Source organism: Pleurodeles waltl, chromosome 6 (genome assembly GCF_031143425.1).
Source record: "Pleurodeles waltl isolate 20211129_DDA chromosome 6, aPleWal1.hap1.20221129, whole genome shotgun sequence".
Taxonomy (NCBI): Eukaryota; Metazoa; Chordata; class Amphibia; order Caudata; family Salamandridae; genus Pleurodeles; species Pleurodeles waltl.
The window spans coordinates 1,217,999,434-1,218,020,910 of NC_090445.1; positions in this window are offsets into that span (position 1 = coordinate 1,217,999,434).

Consider the following 21,477-nt stretch of genomic DNA (forward strand, 5'->3'; position numbering starts at 1 on the left):
TGGCCAGAGCTGAAGATTCAATGTTGCAGAAGTCGTCTTTGCTTCTTTGTTGCAGTTTGTGGAGTTCCTGGAGGGTCCAGGTGCATTTCTTCGGTGAGAAGGTGAAGTAAAGGATGCAGAAGATTCCTGCTGGTGTCTTGCAATCCGAATCTGAAGAACCTCCCAAAGGAGAGACCCTAAATAGCCCTGAAAGGGGGATTGGTCAGCTAAACAGGTAACCTATCAGGGGACGGCTCTGACGCCACCTGCTTGCACTGGCCACTCAGATGCTTCCAGAGTTCGCTGCCAACTTGTAATCCAAGATGGCAAAATCCAGGGACCCTCTGGAGGAGCTCTGAGCACCACACTTGGGGTGGTGATGGACAGGGGAGTGGTCACTCCCCTTTCCTTTGTCCAGTTTCGTGCCAGAGCAGGGACTGGGGGTACCTGAACCGGTGTAGACTGGATTATGCAAGGAGGGCACCAAATGTGCCATTCAAAGCATTTCCAGTGGCCTGGGGAAGGAAGCTACCTCTCCCAAGCCTGTAACACCTATTTGCAAAGGAAGAGGGTGTAACACTTCTCTCTCAAAGGAAATCCTTTGTTCTGCCTTCCTGGGCTTGAGCTTTTCAAGCAACAGGAGGGCAGAAACCTGTCTGAGAGGTGGCAGCAGCTGGGGCTACCTGGAAAACCTCAGAAGGCTGGAATGGCAATACTGGGGTCCTCTAAGGAGCCCCCAGAGTGCATGAAATCATACAACCAATGCTTGCAAAAGCCTTGGGGTATGATTCCAACATGTTTGATACCAAACATAACTATGTTTGGAGTTACCATTATGTAGCTGGACATAGGTAGTGACCTATTTCCAGTACACGTGTAAAATGGCATCCCGCACTCACGAAGTCTGGGAAAATGGTCCTGGAGGTCGTGGGGGCACCTCTGGTAGTGCAGGGGTGCCCTCACACACAGGTACTCTGCACCCTGCCCTCAGGGCTGGAGGGCCTGCTATAGGGGTGACTTATAAGTGACCCGGTGCAGTGTAAATGGCAGTGAAAGGGTGCATGCACCTTTTCACGCAGGCTGCAATTGCAGTCCTGCAGAAGACTTTTGCATGGGCTCTCTATGGGTGGCAAAAGAAATGCTGCAGCCCATAGGGATCCTCTGGAACCCCAATGCCCTGGGTACCTAAGTACCATATACTAGGGACTTATAAGGGGGCACCAGTATGCCAATTGTGGGTGAAATACTGGGTTACCAGTATGCAACAACCATAATTTAAGGGAGAGAGCATAACTACTGGGGTCCTGATTAGCAGGATCCCAGTAGACACACTCAAACACACTGGCAAACAGGCCAAAAGAGTGGGTAACCAAGCTAGAAGGAGGCTACTTTCCTACAAGGTTAGCATCCACAATAATGATTTACAAGCTTTTATACCCCGACTTTTACATGAATGACTCAAATAGTGAATCTAGAAGTCATTAGCTCATAGTGCCTATGCTTATGCCAACTTATGTACAATATCACAAATTCAAGTCAAGGTACTTTGGCCGTCGATATTTCGATCCCCTAGACAAGTATCAGGATCATCCTAAGCCTTCCTTAAGCTTGAGTTAAAAGGGTTACATAGTGCTTGTAACCAAAACGGCGGAGATAAATCTGACTCACTTCTCATGAGTGAGAAGGCAATCAACAGAGATCTGAATCTCTAATCAAGCGCCAATGCCATAAAGTAGTAGTAGAGTGGAGTAGTGTCACAGTGTAATAGAGTGTCATAGAGTGTCTTAGAGTGGAGTGGCAGAGTGTCAGAGTGGAAAGGCATAAAGAAGAGTGAAATGGCATAGAGTGAAGTAAAGTAACGTGAAGTGGCATAGAGAAAGTTGGGTAGAGTGTTGTTGAGCATACTACATTGTTGTATAGTAGAGTGGCATACAGGGTTGTGCAGTGGCGTAGAGTATTATAGATTGAAGTGGCATAGAGTGGTGTGGAGTGGTATAGAGTGGAGTAAAGTGGAATCAAGTGGCCTATAGGGAGTTGTGTAGGGAGTTACAGAGTGGAGAAAGTGTTAGAATTTAATGGAATAGAGTTTCAGTGTCTAGTATCATGGAGTGTAATGTCAGAGTGAAGTGTCAGAGTGGAGTTTGGTTGTCTAGAGTGAAGTGGCATAAAGTACAGTGGTGCAAAGTAGATTGCTGTAGAGTGTAGTGGTATAGAGTGCATTGGTTTTGAGTAAAGTGGTGTAGAGTGCATTGGTGAAGACTGCACTGGTTTAGCGTACAGTGCATTAGTGTAGAGTGGTGAAGAGTAGAGGGGAGCAGAGTGGAGTGGCACATCATAGATTGCAGTGGTGTGGAGTGCAGTCGGGCAAAGTGCTGTGTCATAGAATGATGCAGTGCATAGTAGAGTGGTGTGGCACATCATAGATTGCAGTGGTTCAGAGTGCTGTGTCAGAGTGATGCGGTGCATAGTAGAGTGGAGTGGTGCAAGGTAGAGTAGACTGGTGTAGAGTGTAGTGGTGGAGTGCAGTGATGCAGAGTAGAGTGGCATACAGTGTAGTGGCATATAATACATTGGTGTAGAGTGCAGTAGAGTGGCATATAGTTGAGCGGTGCAGAGTAGAGCGGAGTATAGTTCAGTGGCAGAGTGCAGTGTTGCAGAGTAGAGTGTCATGAAGGGCAGTGGTGTAGAGCAGAGTGGCATAGAGTGCAGTGATGTAGAGTGATGCAGAGTAGAGGAGTGGCGTAGAGTACAGTGGTGCAGAGTAGAAAAGAGTTGCATAGAGTGCCGTGGCATAGAGTAGACTGCTGCAGAGTACAGTATAGTGGTGAAGAGTAGATTGTTGCAGAGAGGAGCATAGTGATGTAGAGTGCAGTAGCATATAGCGGTGCAGAGCAGATTGGAGTGGTACATTGGAGTGGTGCAGGGTAGATTGGACTGGCATAGCATAGAGTGGAGTTGCGTAGATTGCAGTGGCATAGAGGAGATGATTTCAAAGCAGAATGAAGTGCCCTACAGTGGAGTGGTGTAGAGTAGATTAGAGTGCAGTGATGCAGAAAAGAGTGCAGTGGGACAGAGTACAGTGGCATTGAGTGCAGTGGTGTGTTGTAGAGTGGCATAGAGTGCTGTGGCGCAGAGTACGTCGGCATTGAAAGCAGTTGAATAGAGTGCTGTGGTGCAGAGTAGATTGGCATAGAGTGCAGTGGCATAGAGTGCATTGGTTTTGAGTAAAGTGGTGAAGAGTGCACTGGCAGAGTGCAGGGGTGTAGTGTACTATGGTCAGAGTAGAATAGCATTGATTACAGTGGCGTAGTGTAGGGTGGTGTAGAGTGGAGTGGTACAGCATAGATTGCAGTGGCGTAGAGTAGCACAGAGTGGAGAAAAGTGGTGTAGGGTGCAGTGGTATAGGGTAGATTGTTTCAGAGTAGAGTGAAGAAAAGATAGAGAAAAGATAATATACTTCAATATGCTTAAGTATGTAACGATAACAACAACATAAATAATAACGCTAGGCATAACGGTCCAAAATGAAATATGGCTTCTCCCTGTTAGCCAAGCTGTAATCAAGCCCTTCATTACCTAGATAAGAAAACATTAAACATAAATGTTAGAAAAATATACCCTTCTAAAAGCTAAATTGTTGTGTGAAAAGGTAAAATCTGGGCTCAATCTCGACTTCACTGTTTCACCAACTGATGTGATGTTAGGCAAATACAAATATTGTGTTTCACAGAGTCTCCTTTCTAGCCTGCAGGCATCAGGGTGAGTGGGACTGTTTTTCCTCTTTAGATCTTCCTCATTGTCTTGCAGTTCCTCTTGAAGGCGTCCTGCAGTGCTCCTCTTCAAGGCTGCAGGTGATGCAGACAGTAATCATCAAAAACTCTTTTCTCCTCCTCGTGCCCTTTGTTCTTATGAGCACCCTTAATGCCCACAGCTGTGAACAGGACAAACAAAAGGGCAGAGGGCGCAGGGGGCCTCCTGACTCACCTTCATTCTGTTACCATCAGATTGGAGGATGGCCGGTACAGGGCTATTATAAGTAGCGCTTTTGTGCGCTAATGGCCCTCTGAACAATAGAAGTGAGAGGGGACATTTTTTTGTCCCCTTGTCCCCCCCACCATCGTCCCCCGTGTCCCCCACCCTCCAAAATCTGGGGGGATACATCCCCCGTGTACCCCACACTTCCTATGCCCATGGTAAATAGGATAGCAGTGCCTTAAGAATGCTGAAAACAAGCGTCGTACATTTGGTACGGCCTTGTACGATAGGCAGACCATCTTGTACACCTGCAGAACATCATATCTCAAACACCTCGGAAACGAGTATCAGATGATCGGTGCAGTTTGGTACTATAAGCAAAATATTTCAACCTGTGATATGTCGAAAACACTGATGAATGTAAGCTTTGTAAGCTCAACATGGTGCACAGTTTTTTTCCGCTTGCATTCTCACCCTTCAACACTGCTTAATCTAAGTAAACCCTTCTCGCATCACAATGTCTTCCGCATACTAGGCCTATACTACACAAATACCAGTCCGGACCTCTTCCTCAAAACCCTCACCAGCTGATGGTGTCACATCTTTTCATGAAGTAATCAGTAGGGCAGCATACTACAATAAAGTGGATCTTCACACTTTAGAGGATGGGGAGGACTTTGTTAGTGGAGACACTAAATTGGTCACACAGAACAGTGCAATCCGGTCGTAGGTTAAAAGACATGCTTAAATCCACACTGGAAATATTTAAGCAGCCGGTAAAGTCCAGGGCCATAACTCCAAGTGGGGAGGGGGGCAAAAAATACAGATGTTTCCATCAGACCCAACAAATATCAGAGGACAAGTTCTCATCAGTGATACACACTGCTAGGGAAATGGCTAACGCACAAGGCACTGGAGGTGCCGCACCCACAGATAAGAAAAGCAAAAATTAAGGTGAGGCAGGGAAACATGTTGTTGCACAAGCAGTTAATCACCTGCGCAACGCCACTTCTGTGGGATTACTTTCCGTAATAACTGAGCTCAATGCGATGAGATGCAGGAGTTAGTGCAGCACCTCCTAGAACAATATTCTCAAAAGAGGACTCAGTTGGTAGAGGAAGGTAAAATAATATCAAATGCCACTATACGAAGCACATTGAACTCTCCTGATACCAGTGCAAGGGAAATAAACACTAGTATCCTCATTAGGCGTCATGCATGGCTTAGGGTCCCGGCTTTAAGCCTGATGTGCAACAACATCTTTAAAACCTCACCTTTAATGGCCAAAATCTATTTGAGCCAAAAGTGCATAACATACTAGAAAAACTAAAAAAAAAAACAATTAAAAAAAAAAAAGATACAGATACAGCTAAAGCCAATGGCTGTCCTATAAACTTCCAACATAGAAGTTCCTTTCAGAAGGGGCAGTTCAAAGGGGCAGCAAGACATGGTACATCAACCAATTCAGGTAATGCACACAAACAACAAGGCTCCCATCGGGCACAATACTCTGGAGGAACCTACTATAGGTCGCACTATAAAAACAAAGAGTTCATGGTACCACCTCAAAATCGGCCACACCTACTAAACAGTGACCACCTAAGCCTCCCTCTCAGCATATAACACCAGTGGGGGAACAACTACAGCAGTACTACCAACAATGGACACAAATGAACACCGACCAGTGGGTTCTATCATCAAAGACTGGTATTACTACACTTACTCATTCCCAAGAAGGACAGAACATTGATGCCCACTCTAGACCTCAGGCCGCTCAATAGTTACATCTCCTCAGAACACTTTCACATGGTCACACTGCAAGACGCAATACCATTGTTACAGCAAGGAGATTTCATGACAGCCTTAGACCTCAAAGATGCTTATTTCTGTATCTCCATACATCCAGCACACCGTCAATATCTCTGTTTTCAGATCAATGGACATCACTACCAGTTCAAGTTATTACCACTGGGAGTAACTACAGCTCCAAGAGTATTCACCAAATGCTTCTCAGTGGTAGTAGCTCATCTCAGAAGGGGTGGGGCATACATGTTTTGTAGCATGGGCGTCTTCTAGATTCATATACTATCCATATATCTTGCCATCTAGTGTTTGGAGTTGGAAAGTGCTTCTTGTTTTGTTCTTACTTTTTTAAATGAGTTTGTGTGAAACTAACCCCTCTTGTGTGTGTGCAAACGCTCAGAACATTTTGTTTCCACCTTGTAGATCGGAGGTGCTTTGCAGAATGTGGAGAAAATTGAGTAGCACAGAGATGCAAGCAAGGAAGCCCACAGAAGCATCAATGAGATGGGTGGTACTAATGAAGGTTGTGTGAGGGTTTAATCTTGAGCATAGCAGCTTGTTTTGCGCCGCTCACATTATTTCTCATGCAACAAGGCAAGTATGCGAAATGTTATGCAGAGAGCTGATGCTTCAACCAACGGTCATAAGGAATGAGGTAAGAATTGAAGTTTGAACACGGGTGAACTGCTCCAAACATGAGCACAAAACTTTAAAAAAAAAAACATTAGGAACGCATTTAGCAATTTTGGAAAATATCAGCATGTCTAATGTGCCTGTGCTTACTGCAATGTGCTGTAACACACTTCGTATGCTGCTTTATATTGCTTTGGAATGCACTTAAAGGTTTTCTAGGAGCATTTAAAACGCACCCATAGGGGAGAAAATAAATTGCTTCTTCCATACACTACAGTGTTTCTGGGGTATGTTTACTTAGCTCCCAATCTTTCTTTAGTTCCTAGCATGGCTAAAGGCTTAGTTCGAAGATGCGCACTATGCTTCAAAATGTTAAACACTGCACAGAAAATAAAGCTGGGAGGTTTTCGTTTAAGGAGTTTTAGGGCTCTCTAGCAATATTCACTACAGTGGGGATGGGGAGTGGGTCCTCCGGCATTTCACAAGCATTAAAAATGTTAGCACAAACCAAATTCAACATTGCCCCATGTGTAGATCAAATCTGGGTGACTCTGGCAAAGGGCTGTGAAGATACTAAAACCCCTTTGCATGTCGGACACACATGGGGGCGTAACACCAGGGAAGCTCCCAGCACAAATACCTCATAAATCATTTGCTTATCTCCAAGAAGCGCATGTCTTAGCTGCTCTCAAGCAAGTGCAGGAACACTGAATTCTCTGTAAAATAAAAACAGCATTTCATTGCACCTTTTTAGGGTCTAGCCTGCGACGTATGCGCTTGCGTATGCGCTTCACTTGCGAGACACTTTAGGATTTAGAAAAGGGCTCGGCGCCGTGTCCATGTCACGTCAGCTTCTTTCATTGGTTCGTGGGCTTGCCTGTTAAAATCTGCTTGCTTTCATTAGTGGAAGGCACACATTTGTCATGCCTTTTCCGGTGGTTAGCCCTCCTCGAGCGCAGCGACCAAGTACGAAAAACATGCGAGGCTCACCGTTTCCCGTCAGGTTTGTGGACTACTTTTTATCTTTTGTTCGCAGCGTGATCCCGCTTGGCAGAAGTCGAGCGCTTTGCATAACATCGACCCTGTTACTTACTTAATTGCACTTTTGCCGGTTACGTAGATAATTGCACTTTTGCCAATAGGTTTCACTACGAGTGAACTGTAGCAGCGCAATCGTGCTGTTTTTTTCCATTCAATGTGGCAAGAAAATTCCGGTTGGGAGTTTACAACTGCTAATAGCTGTAACTCAGAGATACTGGAGACCCTATTGCATTGCAAATACTTGTTAGCTTTTGCTTCTCAAAGGCAAGGCAGGGACTTATCCTTTCAAATCACACTTACATGCACAAAAGGGTTTTGCTTTTTCCATAGCTACACTATATAACATGTAGCACTCACATATGTGCCTAAAGAACGCATTACCTCCTCATCGTCCTTCCTCATTCCGAACGAATGGAATGAAGTGCCCTCTTCGCTCCTCACATCACTTCTAGAAAGCTACTTCTGAGCATATAGCCCCTGCTCTCCCAGAGAACTATCTGCTCTTTTTTTTGTGCACCTCTTCGTCTTCACGTCGGGTGTTGTTAAGGGCTGCCTGGGTGGCCTTTGGAGTTTCTTCTTTTTCGTTCTATACAGTGAGTGCGGCTGCATGGGCGCTGCTTCCTGTTTTTCTAGCAGCTGCTGGGACGCTGCATATTCTACTTTATTTATGTTTCTGCTTTATGTTTGGAGCTCCTGTTGCATTTGCCCGGGTACCTTTTTCTTGGCTTGGACAGCGTCCCCTTTTGTGCCTGCTGGTTCCTAACTGTTGTCCTTCACTTGCGCCCCCCACTCCTACTGGGCCATTACCAGTGTCTTACCTGTTGCTCTGCAAGGAGTTGTGAGTCCCTTGGCTGGGTGGTGTGCCCCCTTGACCTGGGTGCTGTTGTGCTTGCCTGCTTGAGCTGCCTGCACTAGTTGGTGTGGCTGGGTGTCTTCCTGGGTCTGGCACTTGGCATGCCTTCCCTGGTGACTGGGGTTCTGGGATGGGGGCTAGTTACAGCCTTCACCGCCCCTTGCCCCTGTTCTCCGCCACTCGGGTGACTTTTTTCCACCCGGGGGCCTTCTGTTTTTTTTCCAGGCTTTCTTTATGGTCCTCCAGGGTCCTCAGTTGCTTTTTCTTCTGGTCAATCTGTGTGTTTTTTCTGTTGCTACACACTGCCGCCATGGGAAAGCACGCTGGGAAGAGTCGCCATCTTTCTTCTGCCTTACCTCCTAACGGGGTGCGTGATGGTGGGATTCCCCATCGCCATCCCCCTGTTCCTGACACTCAGCTCCAGGACATGGTTCGTCAACTGCCGGACGCCTTTAATTTGCAGCTTGGGCAGTCTTCCCCTGTTTCTCCTACATCTTCTTCTGCCTGGTCTGTTTCTTTCCCTTCTTCAGTATCCTCATGGTTGTCTCCGGATTATGATGAGTATGATCTGGGGTTTCTGACTGGTGCCTCTGCTAAAGGGAAGTAAATTTTGAAGGAGGATTTTGAACCAGTGGTCTCTTATTTGTCCTCCAATCTCCAACTCCCTGTGGATTTGCACAGCCTTCTACTAGTGGGGATTGGTTCAGGCAATTTCAGCGTCCTTCCTTTCCCAAGCTTCCTGTTATCCCTGCTGTTCAATCCTTGTTGCAACGTGAATGGTGGGATCTGGATAGCATCTCTGTTCCTCATTTTATGGGTCCACTTAATCCTTTGCCCCAAGGGGAGATTTCCGTTCCTCAAGTTCTTGCTTTGGAGCCTTTAATTTCCAACCTTACGAGTAAGCCTTCTTTACTTTCCAAAGAGATGACTTTGACTGATCCTGTTGATAAGAAGGACGAGGCAGCTCTCAAGAGATCTCCTGATGGTCTCAGTCTCTCTCTACGTTCTGAGATCTATGGGGTCTATACTTCCCAGTCCCTTCTTAAGGATTTTCTGTCACTTCCCTCTGCTATTCAGGAGGGTCAGGACTTCTCTGATTTACTGTCCTGTATTGAGATTCAGGCAAAGTTTATTTCGGATATTGCTTTTGACTCTCTTTGGGTTTCTGCTATGGCCACTGCTGGTTTTGTTTCTGCTCAACGTCATCTCCATCTCAGGGGCTGAAGGGTTGATTCCTCTCAGAAGAATTGTTTGTTGCGCATACCCTTTGGAGTTTCTAAATTCTTTGGGGATGAACCGGAGGAGGTCCTCAGGAATTCCTTCAAAAGTCAGAAACATGTTCAACCTTTCTATCAGAAGCCTAAGGTCTGGGATGGTGGTAGGAGGTGGGGGGGGATCAGTTTTGGAAACGCCAGCCCGATTCCCTGCCTATCTGCTCCCGTTCCAGTGTGGGGGTCTGCCTTCAGGGGGTACCTCTCGCCAATCTGGTGGTAAGGGGGTCCAAAGCCTCCTTCCTGACTGGGCCGCCCCCTCCTTTTCTCCTGTCGGGGGCACCTGGCTCAGTTTTTTCCAGTTTGGGCTGCTTCTGTCACCGACCCCTGGGTTCCTCAATTGGTTTCCCAGGGTGTTTGTCTGGATGTTTCTCCAGAAATTCTGGATTCTCACTTCCTTCAGACAGAATGGCCTCGGGATCGGATGAAGCGGTTGACACTTGCTGATGGTGTCACCTGCCTGGTCCTAAATGGTGCCCTTCGGGCAGTTCTGCCTCGGGAGAGAGGGTTTGGTTGCTATTCTTGTGTCTTCAGGGTCAGAAAGGTCACGGGGATTTTTGTCTAATCATCGACCTGAGGTTTCTGAATCTGTTTGTCCCAACTTTGCATTTTCAGATGTCCCACTTTGCACCAGGTGATTCCGTTGGTCTCTCTGGGGGATTTCCTGACAAAGATCGATCTTCAGGATGCCTATCTACATGTTCCTATGGCTTCTGCCTCTCAGAAGTTCCTGAGGTTTGCGGTGGGCTCCAAACATTGGCAGTTCCGGGTGCTTCCCTTTGGGCTCAAATCCTTCCCCAGGATTTTCAGCAAGGTTCTGGCCCTGGTGGTGGGTTTCCTGCATTCCAGGGGTGTCTTGGTCCACCCGTATCTTGATGACCTTCTGATCCATGCACCCTCTCTGGACAGGTCTCTGGCGAACACTGCCTCCACAGTGTCCCTTTTAGAGGAATTCAGTTTCCTGGTCAATCCCTCCAACTCTCACCTGACTCCCTCTCAGCAACTGGAGCATATTGGTGCTTTTTTTGATAAAGAGCGGGGATGATGTCCCTTCCTGCCTCCAGGTGTGCCCGGCTCTGTCAGTCTCTTCAGTGGATCTTGTAGGTTGGGACCGCTTCTGCAAGACAGTGGCTGCATCTTCAGAGCCTGATGGTAAGATGGGGCTTGTTTGCCTATGTTTCTCGCTGTCCTCACCATTGTCGTGCTTGTCCCTGTTGTTGGATGTTATGGTGCTACTTTGTTTTTTTCTTTCTTTCAGGCGGCAACCTTGGATGTCGTCCCTTTGACGTGCCTCCACTTGAGCCCTGTGGTTCACCATATCCTGCTTCACTGGTCTCTGGCCAGCGGCAACTTCGAGACTCTTATCCCGGTTTCTGATCCCATTCACCAGGATCTCTTCTGGTGGTTGTTTCCTCCTTCCCTGGACCGTGGTTTTCCTCTTCAGTCTCTGACTCCTGTGGTCCTCACAACCAATGCCAGCAGCCTGGGCTGGAGAGGGTCTTGGGGGACCTCACTGCCCAGGGTCTCTGGACCGTTGTGGAGGCTTCAATGTCTTCCAATTGTAGGGAGTTTTGAGAAGTCTGGAATGCCCTCCAGGTCTTCCCCTCTTCGGGGTCACTTGGTGGTGGTCAGACTGGACAACTGAGTGGCGATGTCATAAATCAATCGCCAGTTCGGCACCATATCCTCCTCCCTCAATCTCTTTGCCCGCCACATTGTGTCCTGGGCAGAGTCCCATCTCCAAGGGTTGCAGGCAGTTCACATTCAGGATATGCTGAATAGTCAGGCAGATCTCCTGAGTCGGGTGTTACTGTCCTCCCTGGAGTTCGTTCTGGCTCCTTTGGTATTTTCCAGGATTTGCAGTCAGTGGGTTGTTCCTACGGTGGATCTCTTTGCTACCTCCTTGAATGCCAAGCTTCCCCTCTACTTCACCAGGTTCCTCACTGAGGGTGCGTTGGGGACCGATGCCCTATCAAGTCCTTGGCCTCTGGGTCTTCTTTACACCTTTCCCCTGATTTACCTGATTCAGGGATTCCTGTCTCGCCTGCTCCAGGAGGTGGTGGAAGTGGTTGTAGTCCTTCCTTTTAGGCCTCAGAGACTTTGATTCCCTCTTCTTCATCACATGGTGGTGGGGCCGGAATAGTGTTGCCTTCCATTCTGTTCATCCCTCTTCTTCCTCTGCAGTCTCTGGCCCATTGGCGTCTCACAGTCTAGAGGTTGAGAGGGAGGGCCTGTAAGAGGCTGGCCTGGTTTGTAGTGGGTACCTTGGGTACTTACACCTTGTACCAGGTCCAGTTATCCCTTATTAGTGAAGTAGTAGTGTTTTAGCAGCTTAGGCTGATAGAGGTAGTTATAGCAGAGCAGCTTAGGCTGAACTAGGAGACATGCAAAGCTCCTGCAATACCACTTATAGGGCCATATGTACGAACACATTTTCCCATTGACACAGAATGGGAAAAACCCTTTGCTACATCTGGCCCATAGTTACACAGTACTTATACACAAGTAAAGACAATACTCAGTGTTATCAAAAAGGTAGTTTATTTGGGTGACACAGCACCAAAAATATCTTAGAGGCAATACTCCTGGAGGTAAGTATTATACACAATATATAAACTAAACATCAAAATAAGGCATGTAATTAGACAAAGGATAGTGCAAACAATAGGAAATGCTATAGAATGCAATGGGAGAAAATAGGTCTAGGGGCAACATAAACCATATACTAAGAAAGTAGAATGCGAATCACAAATTCCCAGCTAGACAAGTGTAGTGTGTGCAGAATCACTGGGAGAGTAAGAATAGAGTAAATGTAAGTAAATTACCCCACCCCAGAGCCCAGAAAAGCAGGAGTAAAGTACTGCAAGTTTCCTTAGGACACACTACACCTCATGATTGGATTATTGCAATAACCAACCAAGTCTGCAAACAATAACTGCTGGATTCCTGGCCCTGAAGACCTGCAAAAGAAGGGGACCAAGTCCAGAAGTTAAAAGAAGTTCCAGGAAGAACAGGAGTCCCTGCCAACCCAGAAGAGGGTGAAAAAGAAGAGTCCCTGGTTGAATGAAGGCTGCACCCTAGGAAGATGCCAGCTGGTTCCTGCGTGATGCAATGGATGTCCCACGATGTGAAGATGGACGCAGATGTGATATCGTGTTGGAAGTCTCCAACAAGCCTTGGTTACGACAAAGTTGCGTTTTGCATCAAAACAGCGCTGGCTGGACCCAGCAGGGACCGGGGGGCCTCAGCTCTGTGTGAGGAGGAAGAGGGGGCTCTAAGAACTTTAGAGAGCCCTCAGGACACCAGGCAGCACCACGGGAGTCCCAGGACACTTAGACAAAGGAGGTGCACAACGCAGTTGGTGCAGCACTGCAAAGAAGGGTCCCATGCCACCGGAGGTCAACTCAGTGAGTTGAGCGTCACAGGATAGAGTGCTGGGGACCTGGGCCAGTCTGTGCACGAAGGAATTTAGCAAACAGTGCACAGAGGCCTCAGGAGGTGAAGAAGACACTGTGCAAAGGGGTACTGTCGCTTTCAGGGAAGGCAAGGTCTTACCTCCTCCAAATTGTGTCAGCAGGACCTCAGGACAGTCTGCATTGATGGGGTCCACCCTCTGTGTTCCAAGGAGCACGCTCATTTCTGTGAGAGGATTCCAAGAGAATCGCTCGACAACTTAGAAGGTGCCTCTGTGAGCAGGGGAGTGACTCCGTCACCCCAAGGGAGATTTCTTTGGTTCTTCTGGCGAAGGGTAAAGACAGGGAGTACTCAGAGCCTGCACACCGTGGAAACTGTTGCAGTTAATGGCTGGTGCTGGAGCTGGAGCTGAAGTTATAGAAGAAAAGTATCCCTTGTGGATACTTTGTTGCTGTTACAGAGGTTCCTGGAGCAGGCTGCGGTTGATCCGAGGTCAGAGGATGAAGTAGTAGTTGCAGAGGATTCCTGCTGGAAACTTGCAAGTAGAATCTGAAGAGAATCCACAGGAGAGACCCTAAATAGCCCTGAGAGGGGGATTGGCTACCTTATCAGGTGAGGACCTATCAGGAGGGATCTCTGACGTCACCTGCTGGCACTGGCCACTCAGCAAGATGGCTGAAGTCTGGGACACACTGGAGGAGCTCTGGGCACTACCCCTAGGGTGGTGATGGACAGGGGAGTGGTCACTCCCCCTTTCCTTTGTCCAGTTTTGCGCCAGAGCAGGGGACAATGAGTCTCTTAACTGGTGTATACTAGCTTATGCATAGAGGGCAACATCTGTGCCCTTCAAAGCATTTCCAGAGGCTGGGGGAGGTTACCACACCCTATCCTCTAACACCTATTTCCTAAGGGAGAGGGTGTAACACCCTGCTCCCAAAGGAAATGCTTTGTTCTGCCTTCCTGGGACTGAGCTGCTCAGACCCCAGGAGGGCAGAACCCTTTCTGTGAGGTGGCAGAAGCTGTAGCTGCAGTGCAAGCCTCAGAGAGCTGCTTTGGCAGTACCAGGGGTCCAAAGTGGAGCCCCCAGAATGCATGGAATTAGCTCCCCGATACCAGACTTGAAATGGAGGGACAATTCCATGATCTTAGACACCTTACATAACCATATTCGGATTTACCACTGTGAAGTTACATATAGGTATTGACCTATATGTAGTGCACGCATGTAATGGTGTCCCCGCACTCACAAAGTCCCGGTAAATGGCCCTGAACTATGCAGGGGCACTTTTGCTAGTGCAAGGGTGCCCTCACACTTTGTAACTTTGCATCTAACCTTCAGCAAGTGAAGGTTAGACATATAGGTGACTTATAAGTTACTTAAGTGCAGTGAAAATGGCTGTGAAATAAAGTGTGCTTTATTTCACGCAGGCTGCAGTGGCAGTCCTGTGAAAGGGTTTGTCTGAGCTCCTTATGGGTGGCAAAAGAAATGCTGCATCCCACAAGGATCTCCTGGAACCCCAATGCCCTGGGTACCTGGGTACCATATACTAGAGACTTATAAGCGGGGTACAGTGTGCCAAATGAAATTGGTAAATGAAGTCACTAGCCTATAGTGACAAATTTAAATGCAGAGAGCATAAGCACTGAGGTTCTGATTAGTAGAGCCTCAGTGACATAGTTAAGCACTATACAGATACACACATTAGGCCATAAACTATGAGCACTGGGGTCCTGACCAGCAAGATCCCAGTGACACAGGTAAAAACATACTAACATACAGGTACAAATGGGGGTAACATGCCAAGAAAGATGGTACTTTCCTATACAACCCCCTCCCCCAAATTAGGGACAATAAGGGTAAACTTGCCCAGATGAGTCTTCCTTTTCTAAGTGGAAATATCTGGAGAGTCCATCTGCATTTGAGTGTGTACTCCCAGATCTATGTTCCACTGTAAAGTCCATTCCCTGTAGGGAAATGGACCACCTCTGCAATGTAGGCCATAATAGAGGTTTGTGGTCTGTCTGAACAATGAAGTGAGTCACAAACAAGTAAGGTCTCAGCTTCTTCAGTGCCCAGACCAAAGGCAGACCAACGCTTTTCTCTAGCGGTCAACCTCCTGCTAATGAAAGCAACAGGTTGATGCTGGCCCTCTGAATTAAGTTGTGATAGTACAGCCCCTACCCCTAATTCAGAAGCATCTGTTTGAACAATGAATTTTTTGGAGTAGTTTGGGCTCTTCAAGATAGGTGCAGAGCACAATGCCTGCTTAAGCTCCACAAAAGGTTTCTGACAGCTAGCTGTTCACAATACCTTTTACGCATTTTCTTACTGGTGAGGTCATTAAGGGGGGCTGCAATGGAGCCATAGTTCTTAATGAACCTTCTGTAATACCCAGTGAGACCTAAGAAGGCTCTGTCCTGGGTCCGAGTAGTAGGGGGAGCCCAGTCCATAATGTCCTCAGTCCTCGCCTTTAGTGGTGCAATCTGTTCTCCGCCTACCAGATGGCCCGGATAGGTCTTCTTTTTGCAGGGTCCCCAAAACTTTCACCAGTCTTTGAAAAGTGGCAGGCGCATTTTTCAAACCAAAGGGCATAACTGTGAATTGATAATGCCCTCCCATGGTTGAAAATGCAGTTTTAGGTTTAGCATCCTCTGCCAATTTGATCTGCTAATACCCTGCAGTCAAATCAAAGGTGCTTAGATACTTGGCAGATGCCAGTGTATCTATTAGCTCATCTGCCCTGAGTATAGGGTTACCATCTGTTTTGGTTACTGTATTAAGACCCCTATAGTCCACACAAAACTGCATTTCTCTCTTTCCATCTTTACCATGCAGTTTGGGGACATGCACCAGTGGGCTGGCCCAGGGGCTTTCAGAAGCCTCAATAACTCCAAGGTCTAGCATTTTCTGAAATTCTGTTTTTATGCAATCTCTGACATGGTCAGGTTGCCTGTAAATTTTAATTTTGACAGGTAAACTATCTCCAGTGTCAATTATATGTTCACACCAAGTAGTTGTACCAGGTGTGGGTGAGAAGAGTTCAGAAAACGGACCAAGGAGATTTTTACACTCCTCCTTCTGCTCAGCAGTAAGGCAGTCTGCAATAACCACTCCTTCCACTAAGCCATCAGCTTCAGTGTTGGATAAGAGATCAGGGAGAGGATCACTCTCTTCTTCCTGTCCCTCATCTGTAGACATGAGCAGGGTTAAGTCAGCCCTTTCATAGTAAGGCTTTAGGCAGTTGACATGAAGCATCCTAAGGGGGGCTTCTGGCAGTGCCCAGGTCCACCAGATAGGTGATCTCACCTTTCTTTTCTACAATTAGATGGGGTCCTCTCCATTTGTCTTGAAGTGCTCTTGGGGCCACAGACTCCAATACCCACACCTTCTGTCCTGGGTGGTACTCTGCCAGGACAGCCTTCTGGTCAAACCATTGCTTTTGGAGCTCTTGGCTGGCCTGAAGGTTTTTAGTGGCCTTTGTCATGTGCTCAGCCATTCTGGATCTTAGGCAAAGCACGTAGTCCACAGTGTCTTGCTTTGGAGCTTTTAAAGGTTGTTCCCAACCCTCCTTAACAAGAGCAATGGGACCCCTAACAGGGTGTCCAAATAGGAGTTCAAAGGGGCAGTAGCCCACTTCTTTTTGGGGTACCTCCCTGTAGGCGAAAAGGAGGCATGGCAAGAAGACATCCCATCTCCTTCTGAGTTTTTCCAGAGAGTCCCATGATCATGCCTTTGAGAGTTTTATTAAACCTCTGAACCAATCAATTAGTTTGTGGATGATAAGGGGTAGTGAACTTGTAGGTAACACCACACTCCTTCCACACTGCTTTGAGGTAAGCAGACATGAAGTTACTACGTCTGTCTGACACCACTTCCTTAGGGAAACCCACCCTGGAAAGGATTCCCAGGAGGGCTTTTGCCACTGCAGGTGCTGTAGTCGTCCTTAAGGGGATAGCTTCTCGATACCTTGTGGCATGGTCCACCACCACAAGGATGAATCTATTGCTAGAAGGTGTTGGAGGGTCAAGGGGGCCAACAATATCAACCCCTATCCTTTCAAAGGGCACCCCGACCAATGGCAGTGGGATTAAAGGGGACTTTGGGGTGCCACCAGTCTTGCCACTGGTTTGGCAGGTGACACAGGAGCAACAAAACTTCTTTGTGTCTTCTGACATATGGGGCCAGTGAAAATGTGGAACAAGTCTGTCCCATGTTTTACTCTGGCCTAAATGCCCAGCCAAGGGAATGTCAGGAGCAAGAGTTAGGAGTAATTCCCTGTCCTGAAGGGGGATGACCAGTCTCCTGAGGAAGTATGTTGCATTTGCACAGGAATGGGACCGTGGAGGCAGAGAGCTTGACCCCAGTCTTGGGTGATGTATTCAGTGATGGGGGGAGGAGAACTTATTCTGCACCTTAAGGCAGATTAGGCCCACACTTTCGTCGTCTGTCAGCCCGGGTATTCATGAAGTACATGTACTGACTTCTTACGCCCTGTGCTCGCTTCAGTGGATGGCATAAACCTGGTCAAGTAACGGCCCATTCATTAATCCCTGGGTTTTATCTCGCCTGTTTTTGTGCAACACCATTTCATAAAATGAGTCTCTGACAGTCTTTCAGTAGTGTGTTGAATCTGAGGACTGACTTGATATGCTAAAAGACTTGAGGGGGTCTACATATCCCAAGCTGCTTTGAGGCCCCAGGAGGCGGCCATTTTCACCTGCACCCACTTGACACCAACAAGCGCTATAAAGCGCGTGGGGGCACCTCGCTGCACGGGACACGCTAAAAGACTTGAGAGGAACTACATATCCCAAGCTGCTTTGAGGCCCCAGGAGGCGGCCATTTTCACCTGCACCCATTTGACACCAACGAGCACTATAAAGCGCGTGGGGGCACCTCGCTGCGCGGGACGCGCACGGGCGAAGCCCGGGACAAGAGTTGGCACGTCCACGCCCATCGGAGCCCAGAAGAGGCTGGGCTGGGCCACCCCCCTAACATTGACTATTCAAGTAGGCATCATTGATTTTAGCTCTATGCGCTATTGCCAATACTGTGCCATCCCGTAGGTTGCACCATTATACTGATACTCTATAGAACGTTTTATCACCAATAACCGTCACAGATGGGTAAAAGGAAAGCAATAGAGGCTGGAGCAGGGGCTGTGCTAAAAGCTAAGCGGAAAAGACACACGCATGCAGCTAGTAACTGCGTTATGGACAGAATTGACTCTCTTTTGGGTGAATGCAAGGATATTTTAACTACTCCTCAGGGAAATAATTCTAACAGCACTGGGGGGAGCACTCCCCAACCAATAGGAGGGCTGGCCCAAATAAAATTGCTGAAATCTTTGTGAAACGCAGGCAACAAGACACAGCCACTACAGGACAGGGAGAGCGCAGGAATGTTATCACCCACACTGCTCCATCTCTAGTGAAGGAGCTACCACTGGACTCTAACGATTTCATTCAGTGTAGCAACCGCTTTAACCCCCCAGAATCACATGACGACATCGACCCAGGTATCAGGGTGGATGGGCTAGCACCCACAAGCACATACTCAACTCACATTAACCCACAGCACATTCAATGCATACAAGATTTAAAAAAGGAAGTACTAGAACTTAAGCTCATGGTTAACTCCTTAATTGCAGTAGTAAAACAGTTAACTCTTGCAGATGACACGACCACCATGAACCTCACCCAGAGCCCAACCCTACCAGGCCCCATGACTAATCTGCCCATTCTTGCAGCACCCAGCTGTGATGGCCTCATCCCAGTTGGTGCTAAGACTAAGAACTTACTCCAGCCTTCTTTGCACAACAGTTGAGGCGCAGGAAACACACTAGACGACCATCACAAAATCCCCAAACTTATGAGCAATACTGCCCCAAAATACTCTGCACAGCCTGCCAATAATTGGTCTCAATCAGGCAATGTAGTTCTAATGGTCAACGTCCCCAAATTAAACACATCGATACATAAGGAAGGGCAGACTCTATTAAAAACAAGGCAATCCATTGGATTTGCCATGTAAGAGGCTGTCACTCTGTAATACGCGAGGACATAATCAATGTAGCAAGATGGCCAGACCCGGGAACACATTTTGACATTTTAAAACTGACAGTCAAGGACGGGACCATGGTAGACAATTTGGTGGCCCTAGATGCAAGAACAAGCCCGCCTGCACATTCGCACATCCAGTTCAAATACCCTAGGCCACTTACGCACTACGGGGATCGTCCGAGCTACTGCCCAGCAAAAAATGTATCCACCCTTGGCGAGAACGATTGACTTAAAGCTTCATCCAAAACCTATGCTGAAATACCACGCAGCCAACTAATATCAATCACTCCCAGGTCTGCTGCAATCCCTAACACTGCCAGTGCAAGTATTCTCTCTCCAATTCACAATATATTCCCCAAGACCTTTGACAGTTCACTGTCCAAATATGACAATACTGCATCTTTCATCTTGCAGGAATACTACCCACCAAATCAAGAACCGATAGCTAAGCCTGCAAGCACTTCCCCCACCAGGGCCAGGCCAGCTCCACTAGAGGAACATCACCACTCAGCCCAGGTCTCACTGACCAATATGGGTAATGATCCACTTCTTCTGACTCAACCACACCTACCAAATCAACCTCTGGCAGCTAATCATGCAAATACCAGGCATCTAGACAGGATAGCTCAACCGCTCACTGGGGTACGACTTGTCTCATGGAACGTGGCAGGTTTGAAATCTATCCTCCCTCTTCCATCCTTCACCTCTTTTATTGATGAACATGACATATGTCTTCTTCAAGAGACATGGTCAACCGATCCACTTTTTCGAACAGGCTATTCAAACTTCCATATCCCTGCCGTGCCTAGTACTAGAGGCAGGCCTTCAGGTGGCTTGACCGTTTGGATCAGAAAATCACTTAACTGTCATATATTACAGCTACCCACCGACTCTCCCGACCTGTTAGGTCTTCGTTTATCATTTGGGCCTGACACTGTTGTGAACATTTTCAATATTTACACCCGAGGGGCCGGGGGGGTCAATTCTCCAAAACCCTTTGTGACCTGGCAGCCCTTTAGCAAAACTGTCCCCGCCATCATAAAACCATTGTGGCAGGTGAATAATGTCACATTCGAACCTCTAGACTGGGATGATCTCAGGTCCACGGACGAGGAGGATCGAGCTTGGTCTATCCCCGCCCTGTCCATTCCACCCATCAAGAGATGGACGCAGGTTGCTGTCCAAGTTAAGTCACTGACCTTGGAATTTGGGCTCATGGCGTTAAATGGCAGAACCAAATCAGACACCAAAGGCCATCATACATTCAACAAAACCAACCACACCAGCAGAATTGACTACTGTCTATTCGACATAAAATTATGGCCCCTAGTCATCGATATGACGATTGTTGAAAGAACTGAAAGTGATCATAATCCTCTCTCTGTTCACATGTTAGCTTTGGGTGACCTCTCGCCCATGATTAACTCCTCAGTAGCAGCACCAGAGGGTATCAGCCTGGCTAATGATAAACAACACCTAAAGTGGGACAAGATTGTGGCTCGGCCCGCACTCATCAACGCAGCCAATAACACCCTAAACACTACATTAATGAACCTAGAGGTGGGTCCCGCAATCCCCTATAAGGAAATAAGTTTAATCCACACCTCTTGCTTCAGGGATATCGTAGCCCACTTCTTAGTATCTCCAGCCCATGATGTCAAGAGACCCATAGGTAGGCACCGCTGGTTCAATAAAATGTGTCGGTCCCTAAATAAGCGCTTAATCCAAGCTATTAAATCCAAGGATACCACTGCCATCCGCCTAGCTAGAAAGTCCTATAAGTCAGCCATACACAAAGCCAAGCGTGACCAAGATGACAAGTGGTGGACAGCACTTAGCGACGCTGTCCGCAAGAGGAACTGTAGTCTGTTTTGGTCCCTGGCCGCACGAGGCCCAGAAAGCAGTGGATTGGACATTACAACCAACATTGCCCCCAAGGACTGGGTAGATCATTTTAGCAGGCTGTACTCCCATGACCATGATAGCCCCACTCCTGTCCGGAAGGACCCCTGCCTAAATACTTCTTTAGCACCCACCACTGAAGTACCCCAGTTGTTCGCTCAAAGTGATATAACTTACTCCCTAGGCACCATAAAACGCGGCAGGGTGCCTGGCTCGGATGGTGTCCCAGCAGACCTGTTCTCAACCGACATAGCATCCTGGTCAAGATACCTCACCATCATAGCGAACGCTATAGCATCTGGGGTGCCTATCCCAGAGTCCTGGAAAGGGGCTATTGTTATCCCAATCTTTAAAAAGGGCAACAGATCACTTCCCTGCAACTATAGACCAATTAGTCTAATTGACTGTGTGCAAAAAGTCTTCTGCCACTGCCTCTTGGGAAAAATCGAAGACTGGATGACCGAACATGATATCCTTAGTCCACTCCAAGCTGGTTTCCGGAAGAAAATATCTACCACTGATCAAGCCCTCAGGTTCCTATTT